The sequence below is a fragment of the Helianthus annuus genome, chromosome 10, assembly GCF_002127325.2.
Source record: "Helianthus annuus cultivar XRQ/B chromosome 10, HanXRQr2.0-SUNRISE, whole genome shotgun sequence".
Taxonomy (NCBI): Eukaryota; Viridiplantae; Streptophyta; class Magnoliopsida; order Asterales; family Asteraceae; genus Helianthus; species Helianthus annuus.
In genome coordinates this window covers 128,198,412-128,210,214 of record NC_035442.2, presented here as the reverse complement: position 1 = coordinate 128,210,214, position 11,803 = coordinate 128,198,412, and the positions used below count along the sequence as shown (strand labels likewise).

The following is an 11,803-nucleotide window of genomic DNA, read 5'->3' as shown; positions in this document are numbered from 1 at the left end:
TTCGCTTGTTTGACCCATTTCCCAGCTCTGTTCCAACCCGAACTAACCCAAAATGTTCAGAAATGACCCGTATCAACCCATAACCTTCCGTAACATCCCGTAACCATCTCGTGTCATTTCGTAACATTCTGTAACTATCCCGTAACATGATCATTCGTTATACAAGACTCTAAAACGTTAAATGCACTTACCTGCTTTACGCCTCGGAACGAACATACACTACGTACGAGCTTTCGGTTTGAGTTCAAGCACTTAGTACTTAAATACCTCAAACCTAGGTTGTGAGACCAAATTGAAACGCCCACTTTCCATAGAATCAAAAATCAATACTTTAACGACCAAAATCATGACCCAATTTAAACTTTTTACATATCAATAGAACCAACATAAAATTCCTTACAAAAACCATTGTGTTTTAAACATTTACCACCAACTAGAATTTACAAGACATAACATATTAAGGTTTTAGGTCTAACTACTAAACATAAGCTAGTTACAACAAAAGTATTTTGACCCATTAACATCGTTACAAAAGTTTCGGAAGCGCATGGAAGGCATTCGAAGTGTGTTCAATCCGAGCAAAGCATGACCATTTAGACTTGAGTTTTACCTACATCACAACATCAAAAGTTAATATCATTTAAACTTAATTCCTTCCTAATAACATAAGATTTTAACTCACGGATAATATGACAATTATGCCATTTGCATAACCTTACAAGTTCGCTTGTTAGCTAGTACTAACATTCTTTTACTTGAATACGTTCATGATGTAGACTTCATACCAACATTCTTGTTCTTTCATTCTAAACCATTCGACCCGTTCGTGAGGGGTCTAACATATATTCATTCTTTTCGTATCATTCTAAAGTATTCGACCCATTCGTAATGAGTCTCTTACATGGTTCTTCTCTTATCAATTACATTTGTCACAACAGATAATGAAAAGCAAAACTGTAATAAAAACTAGGATCGTACAAGTAGCGTACCTCGTTATTGATTCCCTTGTTGCTTCGCGTGACTTAAACTTTCTTCCTTTACACCTATACATAACCATTCATACTTAGAATTCATGCCTTATACACATTTACATACATCCTTTGATAAAACATCATATATTTTAACACCTACTTCATAAGCACATTCAAATCATGATTTTTACATAAGGTTTATAACTAACATGGCTAAATTCCTAACTGAGGCATTTCATCAAACATTTGGTGTGCACAACATCAACAAAGCATAAGGTACAAGTGTTCATAGCATAGTTCTACTTGTTCATTTCCTAGATTATCAAATTCAATCAAATTCATACCTTTCTTTCATCCTACATCAACTTATCTAATTTCTCTATTACATACAAGATCATACATCAAATTACACCTATTTGCATTTATTTAATCATCATGTTCATCATACTTTTACAACAAGTGGGTATATACCTCAAATCATTCAAATAATCGAAATCAAACAAAATTCTTATTCTATTGTGTATTCCTAACTCACAATTACACAAGATTTCCACATGAATTCATGATTGGGTTAAAACCCACTTTCTACAAATCACCAAATCAAAAATTTCGACTTACCACTTGTTGGACAAGCTTAGATGGTTAGAGATTTGAGTTCATGCATTAGTTTTGGCTCTTAATTCCCTTCTAATCTTGTGAATTTCTGGAAACAAGGGTTTCTTCTTGGTTCTTTACTCTTGGTCGATCCACAGAACACACCCACTGTGTGTGGTTTGTGTTTTATTTGTTTATTAATAACTTTCATTCATTTTTGCAAGCTCAGCCCCTCTAATTCTAGTTTTTGTTTATTATCACACTAACTTTCATTCTTTCTAAACTAATATCACATTCTTTTAACTTAGTTAACATTACATAATTAGACATTTAAGGTAAAATAAATAAATTGCATATTTTTGGGGTGTTACAGGCCCGTATACACCATGTTAAAATAACCATGATCGTATATAGCTTTATACAGGCCGTATAATGGTATACGACCGTATAGATAGGATTTTTTTGAACTAATATTCACACACTAGGGTTTCGATCCGGCAGTCTATAGATAGGATTTCCTTTTTTTAATAAATGTGATTTGTTAAATGAAATATGTGAAATGTCGGCAACAGTCTCTGAAACTTTCAATAATAGCATCATCCCATAATAAAAAGAAAAGGTAAGAAAAGGGCCCTTTCTATACACACACCCCTATAATCTTGTTTTAACGACCATTCGATTTGGCAGTTTATGTGATGTTCAGAACCGTCAAATCGAACGGCTTCTGCTATCAAGAAAAACAGGTTTCAGTTTTCTTTTTTTACTTTGAAACAAATCACATTTCATTAAAGAGAAAGAAAACTAAGATAAATGACCATTCGATCTGGCAATCTATATAGTGTTCAGAACCATCAAATCGAACAGCTTCTGCTATCAAGGAAAACAGGTTTCAGTTTTATTTTTACTTTGAAACAAATCCTATTTCATCAAAGAGAAAGAAAACTCAGACAAACTGGTTTCAGTTATCTTTTTTACTGTTAAATAAATATCATTTCACACATTCGTGTTCGTCAATTGGACACCAGTTGATGTTGATGTCCTAGTTTGGTGGTTTGTTTGAGTTTTCTTCTGATAGTTCAAATGGTATTTTTGGAGGGAAGAGACTCACAGTTACAAGATTTTAGTTGGGTTACAAATGGGTTGTATTGGTTATTCAGATCTCTATTCGGTTCCCAATTTGTGGTTCCCAATTTGTAACATATCATCACAAAGACCCTATGTTTACATGTAGTGTACAGTGTAAACTGGGATAATGGATAAATATAGTTCTCGAAGAATCTCGTTCCGTATTCTCTCCTTTTGCTTGTTCTCGAAGATGAAATAGATAAGTGTACCATCCATATAGACACTCACCATTCCTCCGGTATTGTATATCAAGTTGCTTTCCGTCCTTCTAACACGCCTCAAACAATGCTGTAATAGGTTGTGGTTCAGCTAAAATGACATTAAGCATGACTAACGGTTCAAGTAAGTGTCTAAATATAATTTTCATGTATGTTGCAAGTTAAATCCACAATCAATGTATAGAGCTGCAACAACAGATTCAACAATATCCCATTCAATATTAAATATACTTTAAAAAAAGAACATTCAGACAAACGATCCATTAATAAACAAAGTTCGTAGTTCTAAATCCTCAACGTTACTATGTTTTGCGTCAATTCCACATATACCAATTAAAAAAAGAAAGTTGGTTAATTGTAAGTTTTGCATTTGCGTTAATGAGATGTTAAATATTTTACTTGCAAATATAAATGTTTTAGTTCAAATTTTCAACCTCAGTTTCCAACATAACACGCCTCATTTCATCTTTTTTACTCTTTTCTTCGATTTCAACAATTCTTTTCAACAATCAGTAAGCAAATACACAACGGTTCTCCAATTCCAGATCAGCGTTGTTTATCACCCTGTGTGAGCAATGTACACGAATTCACGAAATGATGAGTAATGTAAGGAGAAGCGTTGAGATAATGGACATCCATCAAGCTCAAAAAGAAAACTTGTGTTCAAGGTTTCTTGTTATATAAAGTACTTGGTTTCAAGTGCAATCTTGGATTAATCATTGACGTATTCTCTCTTGCTTGTCCCGAATGCATGTACGTCTCGCAGGTATAACACATAGTCAATGTAGTAAAGTGTGAGCTTTTACAGCAACCATATCGATATTCTAGTTCTCGAAGAATCTCGTTTTGTATTATCTCCTTTTGCTAGTTCTCGAAGATGAAATAAGATCAAGCTTAACGTAATGAAATCATGGTAACAACTACCAAGGGGATAATGGATATGGTAACAACTACCAAGGCGGCAATTAGGATGGGCACAGAAATCACCAAGGGGATACTGGATATTATATAAATACAAAAACACAGTCCTTTTTCCTTCAATTTCCAGAACATTCTCCCCAAACCATAACAAATCCTTTTCCTTCAATTTTCAGAACCTTCATTGTGAACTTGAGAACAAGAAGCTCAACAATGGTGGTAATAAGTCTGCTTATGACTTTGTTTATCTACCCATTGATTAAAAAAAAAGTTATTAACTAAATCAAACAAAGTTCGTAGTTCTAAACCCTCAACGTTACTGCGTTTTCGTCAATTTCACATATACTAATTAAAAAAAGAAAGTTGGTTAATTGTATACGGGTCGTATAACGTTATACGACCTGTATACAAGACACAAAATAGTGCTCATATGTTGAGTATACAATTAAATAAAAAATTATAAAGGTTGTATACAACCCGTATAACTTTATACGGGCCGTATACAGTCTTGCAATTAGTCAGCAGTCATTACTTCTTAATGAACTCAAATTCAGGAAATGATGAGTAATGTAAGGAGAAGCGTTGGGATTCAAGGATTTAGACGTCATATCGCAGGAAGATGAATTATGCAACATTTCCGCATTTGATCTATCATGTCATCGACCAACTGCTCATCATGGCATCTAAATCCTTGAATCCCAATGCTTCTCCTTACATTACTCATCATTTCGTGAATTCGAGTTCATTAAGAAGTAATGACTGTTGACTAATTAGTGGAAGAATCTCGTGTTGTATTTTCTCCTTTTGCTAGTTCTCGAAGAATCTTGTTATGTATTTTCTCCTTTTCTAGTTCTCGAAGAATCTCGTTCCATATTTTGTCCTTTTACTAGTTCTCGAAGAATCTCGTTTCGTATTTTTTCCTTTTCTAGTTCTCGAAGAATCTCGTTCCGCATTTTCTCTTTTTCTAGTTCTCGAAGAATCTCGTTCCGCATTTTCTCCTTTTCTAGTTCTCGAAGAATCTCATTCCGTATATAGATGTCAATGATAGATGTAAATCATAGTTACACAAGGAAATTAAACCTTACAAACACCATCTAAAAACTTTTATAATATGCTTCATATATTAAACATAAAATAAGTAAAATATATTCCTCCATTCTATAACAACCCTCCTAAAAAAATTCCGACACCCCTAATATATTTAGAATGTCCCTATACGTCCTAAAATACACCCCGTATACGAGAAATGGCCCAAAATACCTTATATAATTAAAAAAATAAAATGAAAACAAGAATTTGGTGGCGCTCGCGGGCCACGAAGACCATGGTGGTCTCTTATGCGGGGCGCGACAACTCAAGATCAGAGCGCACCTGGTTACACCAGGTGGCACAACGCGTGTGAAGGCTAGTGGTCTGATTCAGCATAGCTAGGGCCTACATACCCTATGTCGCGGGCCACGAAGCCCTTAGAGGACTTCTTCGCGGGGCAGAAGAAACCCGAAATCAGCTCCTATAAATTGGGAGCATCAGCCTTCATTTTCCGACGCTCAAAACACGAAATTCTCTCTCAATTTCTGAATTGTAGGCACTATACCCGGGCACTATACCCACTAAAATAGCAAAGTTCTGCCTCGTTGTAAGTATTTTAACCCTGGTTATGTATTAGATACGCTGCCCGATTGATCTAGCACTTTGTAACGCCTGTTGAGGCTCTGCCCGACGTAGTTGTTGGAGTTCTGTCTTGGGGAGGGTATAACTAATGTAAATTTGGGTTATTATACTAACGCGTGTGCATTATTTAAAAATTATAGATTATAGCTAGGAAGCCACAGGAAATAATCTAAGATAGCAATGTGAGTAATCCTCCTTTTTGCAAACTATTTTTACAAAACCTCAAATGTTTTACATTATATTAAATAGTGATTGAGTATTTGTATTCTACAATTATCATCGGTATGTTGAGGTTTTGTACACAAAATTTGTTACTACACTGTGAGTAGTAACATGACCACAAGTCGGGTTGACAGTACCGTGGGTGGTAATCAAAGTAGAAAAATAAACAAATGTAATTGCGAGATCGCCCTCAATGTTGTAAACGGTTTTACCTGTCTTGATTAAATTGGGATTCACTCACCAGTATTTCCCACTAACAAAATGTTTTTAAACACGTTTCAAGTAACAAAATGTGAAAGCCAAATAGAAGCCAGCTGGACAGCACTGAAGGCTTGGAAAAGTGGCTATAAAAGTTACCTAAATAAAGAAGATGTTTTTATTAAAATAAAATAGGGTTATCCCTATAAAATGCTTGTAATAAAAACTTGGGAATTTCCCATGGGTTTAATATTATAAAAATGTGGTATTTTATTCTGATAAAATATTTCCTAACTACGGTCCTGATGTAATTTCCGCTGCCAAATTGATAAATACCAATACCACCATCTCTGTGTAGGCCGCGGCCGCCCGCCTCCCAAGGCAGGGGTCGGGGGTTGCGACAGAAGGTGGTATCAGAGCTACAATCACTAATTTTAGCCACAGAAGTGTTCTGCTGACACCAAAATTTTAATTGTTATGTTAGGAAATTATCTACGGAACTACATGCATATTTTATTATTTGAAAATTTGTTAGTTTACAGTATGAGCGACCAAGGACCTTCAGACGCTTACCGTCAGTTGTCCAGCTCACCTAGGGACGAAGGCACCTCTTCACAGCCTACCCCCTCGGGGTATTCGACTGATACCAAAGAAGGGATTTTTGTGTTCAAAGCACAATCTGAAGAGCCATTCCCTCCCAAGAAGAGAGGATGGTTCAGCAGAGGAGCTCATGAACGTAGAAAAAGGATGAGAAAACTTGAGCAGCAGCGAGCTTTAGCAGCCGCGAATATAGAAATGAATGCTCAAACACAGGATATGATCAATAGGAGACTAGCCAATTTCCTCATATTAGCCACTATAGCTGCAGACCCGAATCTAGAATAACTTATAGCACCCCAGCCGTTACCACTATTTCCCACACAACCTATGGAATTGGAGCCAAACCCAGTAGACCAAATTCCAGCACCTGCTTTTGACCCAGCTGAAATTCCTAGAGTACCAGCACCCCATCCCCCAGACTATGACCCATGGTTTGACGACCACAGGGATTACCAGTAACTTTACCCACTAGAAGATGAACCCATGCAAAACCCAGTAGCACCCTATCCCAACCTGGACCCACTAGATCCATATTGGGATAATGACCAGTACATCAGAGAAATCCTAGAGAACCCTTACCCACACGAAGAACCGATGCCCTAGTTTCCTGACCCAATACCAGCACCAGCCCCACCCATGAGCACTGAGAATGTGCAAGAACTCCGAACCTTTGGTGAGGAGATATTAGAAGGAAGTGAGAGAATGAGACAGATAGGTGAAAGGCTCGTCTGGAAATATGACGAGCGTAACATGGAATTTTGGATGAACCCGTATCATTAATAGTAATAATATATATATACACACACACACACACACACACACACATATATATATATATATGTTTGTAAGAATATATATATATATATATTTAATAATAATGTAATCAACTAAAATAGATGATCCTACAACTACTGATGCATACTGGTATTGTGTTTTCAATTCCAGTTGTATTTGTAATAGATATAGATGCATATATAAAATAGAGTAAAGGTCGCAATGATGATGATTTTGGATCAATATGCTTGTGGTGTGATTGTTTGTATTGGATATTGTCTTGTGATATTAATATGTGGTAAATGTTTAAAATTCAGATGGACAACGAAGTGAATCAAGAAAGCCAGAATAACGATAATAATGGTGTGACACTTGTGCTCCGTAAACACACACGATATAGGACAAAATCTTTTATAAAATAAACAATGTGTTTTAGTCTCAAAATTTGTTATTTTGTGTTTTACAATTTCACGTTTTGATTTTAACTTCAATTTCAAGCTTTAAATCGCTTTCAGGAAAGTTAAACGCGAACTGATACGTAAACGTAACCAGTTTAATGCAGCAAACACTCCGGAATAGTGGCATAGGCTTAACATACCTTAAATAACTTTTATATAACTTAGAAATAAGTTTTGAAGGCTTTGGTGTGTCAAAAACAAGTTTATTCACTCTCAGGGACTATTTGCGTCAAACTGCGAAAGTCTGCTGATTCGTGTTGGACCGAGATCCGACCTAAAATGTCAGTCTAAGGCAGCTCATTCTCACATATGAAGGCGGAATCAACATATATGAGATAACAACAGCAAGTCCTTTTCAATTCCGTTTGTTTTATTGCTTTCTGATAAGATTTTGACAGAGTTTCAGATCCGAAGCATCTACAACCACCACTATTCTGTGAACCGCTCATAGACCTATATATACTGTTCATTGACCGCTCATAGGACCTGCCATATGAGCGGTTCAGACCCTTTACACATAAGCGATCCAGCATATCTGACACATAAGCGATCCTAATTACACAAATGCCTAATGAGCGAACCACCTATGACATAAAAGCGATCCAGGCTTTATTTTACACTATATTTACATTTAGACCCCCTATTGACCAATATTGACTTTAGACAACTCGTAGACGCAGTCAACAGACATTTTGTGCACCAACAGACTCCCCCTTGGATGTTGACGTAGTCTTTTAGCATCTTCAGATCCGTAGTCTTCAGTCTTTGTCTTTTTGCCAAACTCTGATTATCTTCACAAGCATTCTTTATAGGTTCCAGAACTATCTCCTAGCTCTATCTACAATCTTCCCATTAATTGTTGATCCAGACTTCCCCTATCGCAAACTCCCCCTCTCAGTGTGCTGGGATCGGAGATATCTGGTTCAAGCTATTGCACTTTGCCTCCGTTGGGAAATAAAATCCAAACCTGTTTCTCATACAAACTCATTACAATCTATCTTTACAATCAATAAACACTAATACAATCAGTTTTTAGAAAACCACTCAAGTTTTCAAGTTCAAATTAATGACCCTGAATACTTGATTAAACTACCAAGTTCAACTTAATGACCCTGGTTGATCTTTTGACGAAACAAACTGATTTAGTAAAAACAATTTTCCAATTTTCTGAACAATAACAAGTATCAATTTAATGAACTTGTTTATAACTCTGAAAAACAAACATTTTCCAACAATGTAAGCTCTCCTCGATCTTCAGCTCAGAATCTCCTGCATCTGCTTCATTTTGCTAGAATCCGACAATCAACTTTCCACTCTGGTTTGTCTAAAATAAAGCAGAAATAAAATCTTTTTGGATTTTAGGATGATCTAACCTAAGAAATGAAATAACAGAAAACTTAAATTGCAGAAAACAAACTATTTACAAATTTGTTTTTGGCGAGCGTGTCAGGGAATCATATCAGCTTTTCAGACCAATTACAAGTACCGTTAAGCTATATCACATACTCAGATTTAAACAATTCACCTCGAGTGTCGATATACTGATCCATCTTAAATTTTCATACAAACTTCAATCTATTCAGGATACTGTTTAAGTGTTTTAAGAACATAGATCAATTCATGTGTCCCACCTCTTGAATATACTCCCGTATCCAGAATCCCAATATTCAGTCTTACAGGCAAAGATACTACAATGATGTCTGTACATAAATTAGGGTATGCGAAAACTGAGGGATCTCAGGTCAGAACTTCCGTTCAGCAGAGAGATATCAGCTTCGACTTTGCAATGTGTTCCCTTTAGAGAATCTTTTAGCTACAAAAACTGATTATCAATTTTATTGTCTAATCAGCTGAGGGCTTTATGCTATGTTTCAAGCATTTTTGGTGAAAGTATTAGCCAGGGACTAGGTCAGAACCACCGTTCAGCAGAAGTCCCGGAATAATACCCCAGACATCATAGAGTATAACCACCTAGTATATCAGAATACGAGACCCTTCAAACGAGATTTCAGGGGTTACCTATATATCCAAGTAGTGTTCCCCACGAATTTCACCAGTTTGAAATTTTAGGTTTATATCCCGAATAAATCTACTAAATGTACAAAAACCTATCAACACATCATTAGTGAGACTGTTTAACTCATTTTATCTTTCCAAATCTTTAGCATACTATAATTGTCTAGCTGATGTACTATCATTTTCCCTATATACACAAGCTCTTTTTCAATTTTATCATGTTTTTGGGTTTTTGCATTTTTTTTACTGTTTTTGTATTTTTCCGAGAAAAAATATGTACAACTTATCTATCTCCCCCTAAATACCAAAACACGTAAAAAATCGACAAACCATCGCAGAGTGTTTCTCATCTTCATCCGCAACAGTACTCTCATCAACGCTCACAACCCCATCCGACACCGAAAGCAATTTCATACCATTAAGTTTTAACAAATATTGAAAGCGATTTTTATCAAAAGCTTTGGTATGCAAATCAGCTTTTTGTTCGTCAGTGTGGATTTTCTCAATTCGTATCAACTTTTTCTCGAAGCAATCGCGAATAAAGTGATGACGAATCTCAATATGTTTAGTTTTAGCGTGATGTACTGGATTTTTAGTTATATTAATCACGGCCTCATTATCAACAAACAGAGGTGTGTTAAGAAACTGCAAACCGTAGTCGCGCATTTGCTACTGTATCCACAGGATCTGAGAGCAGCAACTGCTAGCAGAAACATACTCTGCTTCACATGTAGATAGCGCCACAAATGTTTGTTTCTTACACTGCCAAGTAACCAATCTCGGACCAAAAAACTGGCATCCTGCAGTTGTTGATTTCGCGTTAACTTTGCAGCATCCGAAATCTGAATCGGAAAACCCTTCGAGTGTAAAATCGCCTTTGCGAGGATACCACAACCCCAATGTGGGTGTGCCTTTCAAATAACGTAAAATCCTCTTCACAATAATCATGTGCGATTCTCTCGGGTTAGACTGAAATCTTGCTGCGAGGCACGTTGGGTACATGATGTCAGGACGTGAAGCAGTTAGGTACATCAAAGAACCTATCATGGATCGATAAAGTGTCTCATCAACCCTGTCTCCGGTGAGATCTGGGTGAATACCATGATTTGTCGCAAGTGGGGTAGCAGCTGGAGTAGAACTTGACATTCCAAATTTCTCCAGAATATCATGCACGTACTTCGTTTGATGAATGAAAATACCTTCAGGAAGTTGTTCAACTTGTAATCCCAGAAAGAATTTCATCTCCCCCATTGAAGACATTTCAAATTTCTGCTTCATCACCTGTTCGAAATCTTTGCATAATTTCTCATTCGTTGACCCAAAAATAATATCGTCTACATAAATTTGTACTAGCAGAAGATGACCATCAACGACTTTAGTGAAGAGAGTGGCATCCACTTTTCCACGTATGAACTGGTTAGCGAGTAGGTGTTGAGACAAAGTCTCGTACCAGGCTCTCGGCGCCTGATGTAGACCGTACAACGCTTTGTCCAGCAGATAAACTTTGTTCTTGTGGATTGGGTCAGTAAAGCCCGGCGGCTGACCAACATAAACCTCCTCTTTGACCTTCCCATAAAGAAACGCTGATTTAACATCTAACTGAAATACTTTGAAATTCTTCCAAGACGCAAATGCTAGGAAAATTCTGATAGCCTCTAGTCGTGCGACAGGAGCATAGACTTCGGTAAAATCAATCCCCTCCTGTTGACTAAAGCCCTGAACAACGAGTCGAGCTTTGTTCCTTACAACCACTCCTCTGTCGTCCCTCTTACATTTGAAAACCCATTTTGTATCGATTTTTCTTTGACCATCCGGTAAATCAACCAACTTCCACACACCTAACTTCTCAAACTGACTTAATTCTTCTTGCATCGCTATGACCCAAGAGTCTTCAGTAAGCGCCTCTTTGTAAGTCCGCGGTTCGACCTGCGAGATAAAACAACTTAATGAAAATTCAGTTTGTAAAGGTGCTACTGTAGAATAAAAACATGTTAAGCCCTGGTCAATTTGACGTCTCGTCCGAACGCCTGATTGCAAT

The 11,803-nt window shown here is 36.7% G+C and overlaps 1 long non-coding RNA gene across 1 annotated transcript; it reads right to left on the bottom strand.

The window, feature by feature from the left end:
- Nucleotides 1–399: 399 nt before the first annotated feature.
- On the bottom strand, nt 400–1,724 carry LOC110882704. Its single transcript, XR_002560183.2, has 3 exons — nt 1,590–1,724; nt 990–1,043; nt 400–610 (listed from the first exon to the last, which is right to left on the bottom strand). It is a non-coding gene; the product is annotated as an uncharacterized LOC110882704 (long non-coding RNA).
- Nucleotides 1,725–11,803: the final 10,079 nt, after the last annotated feature.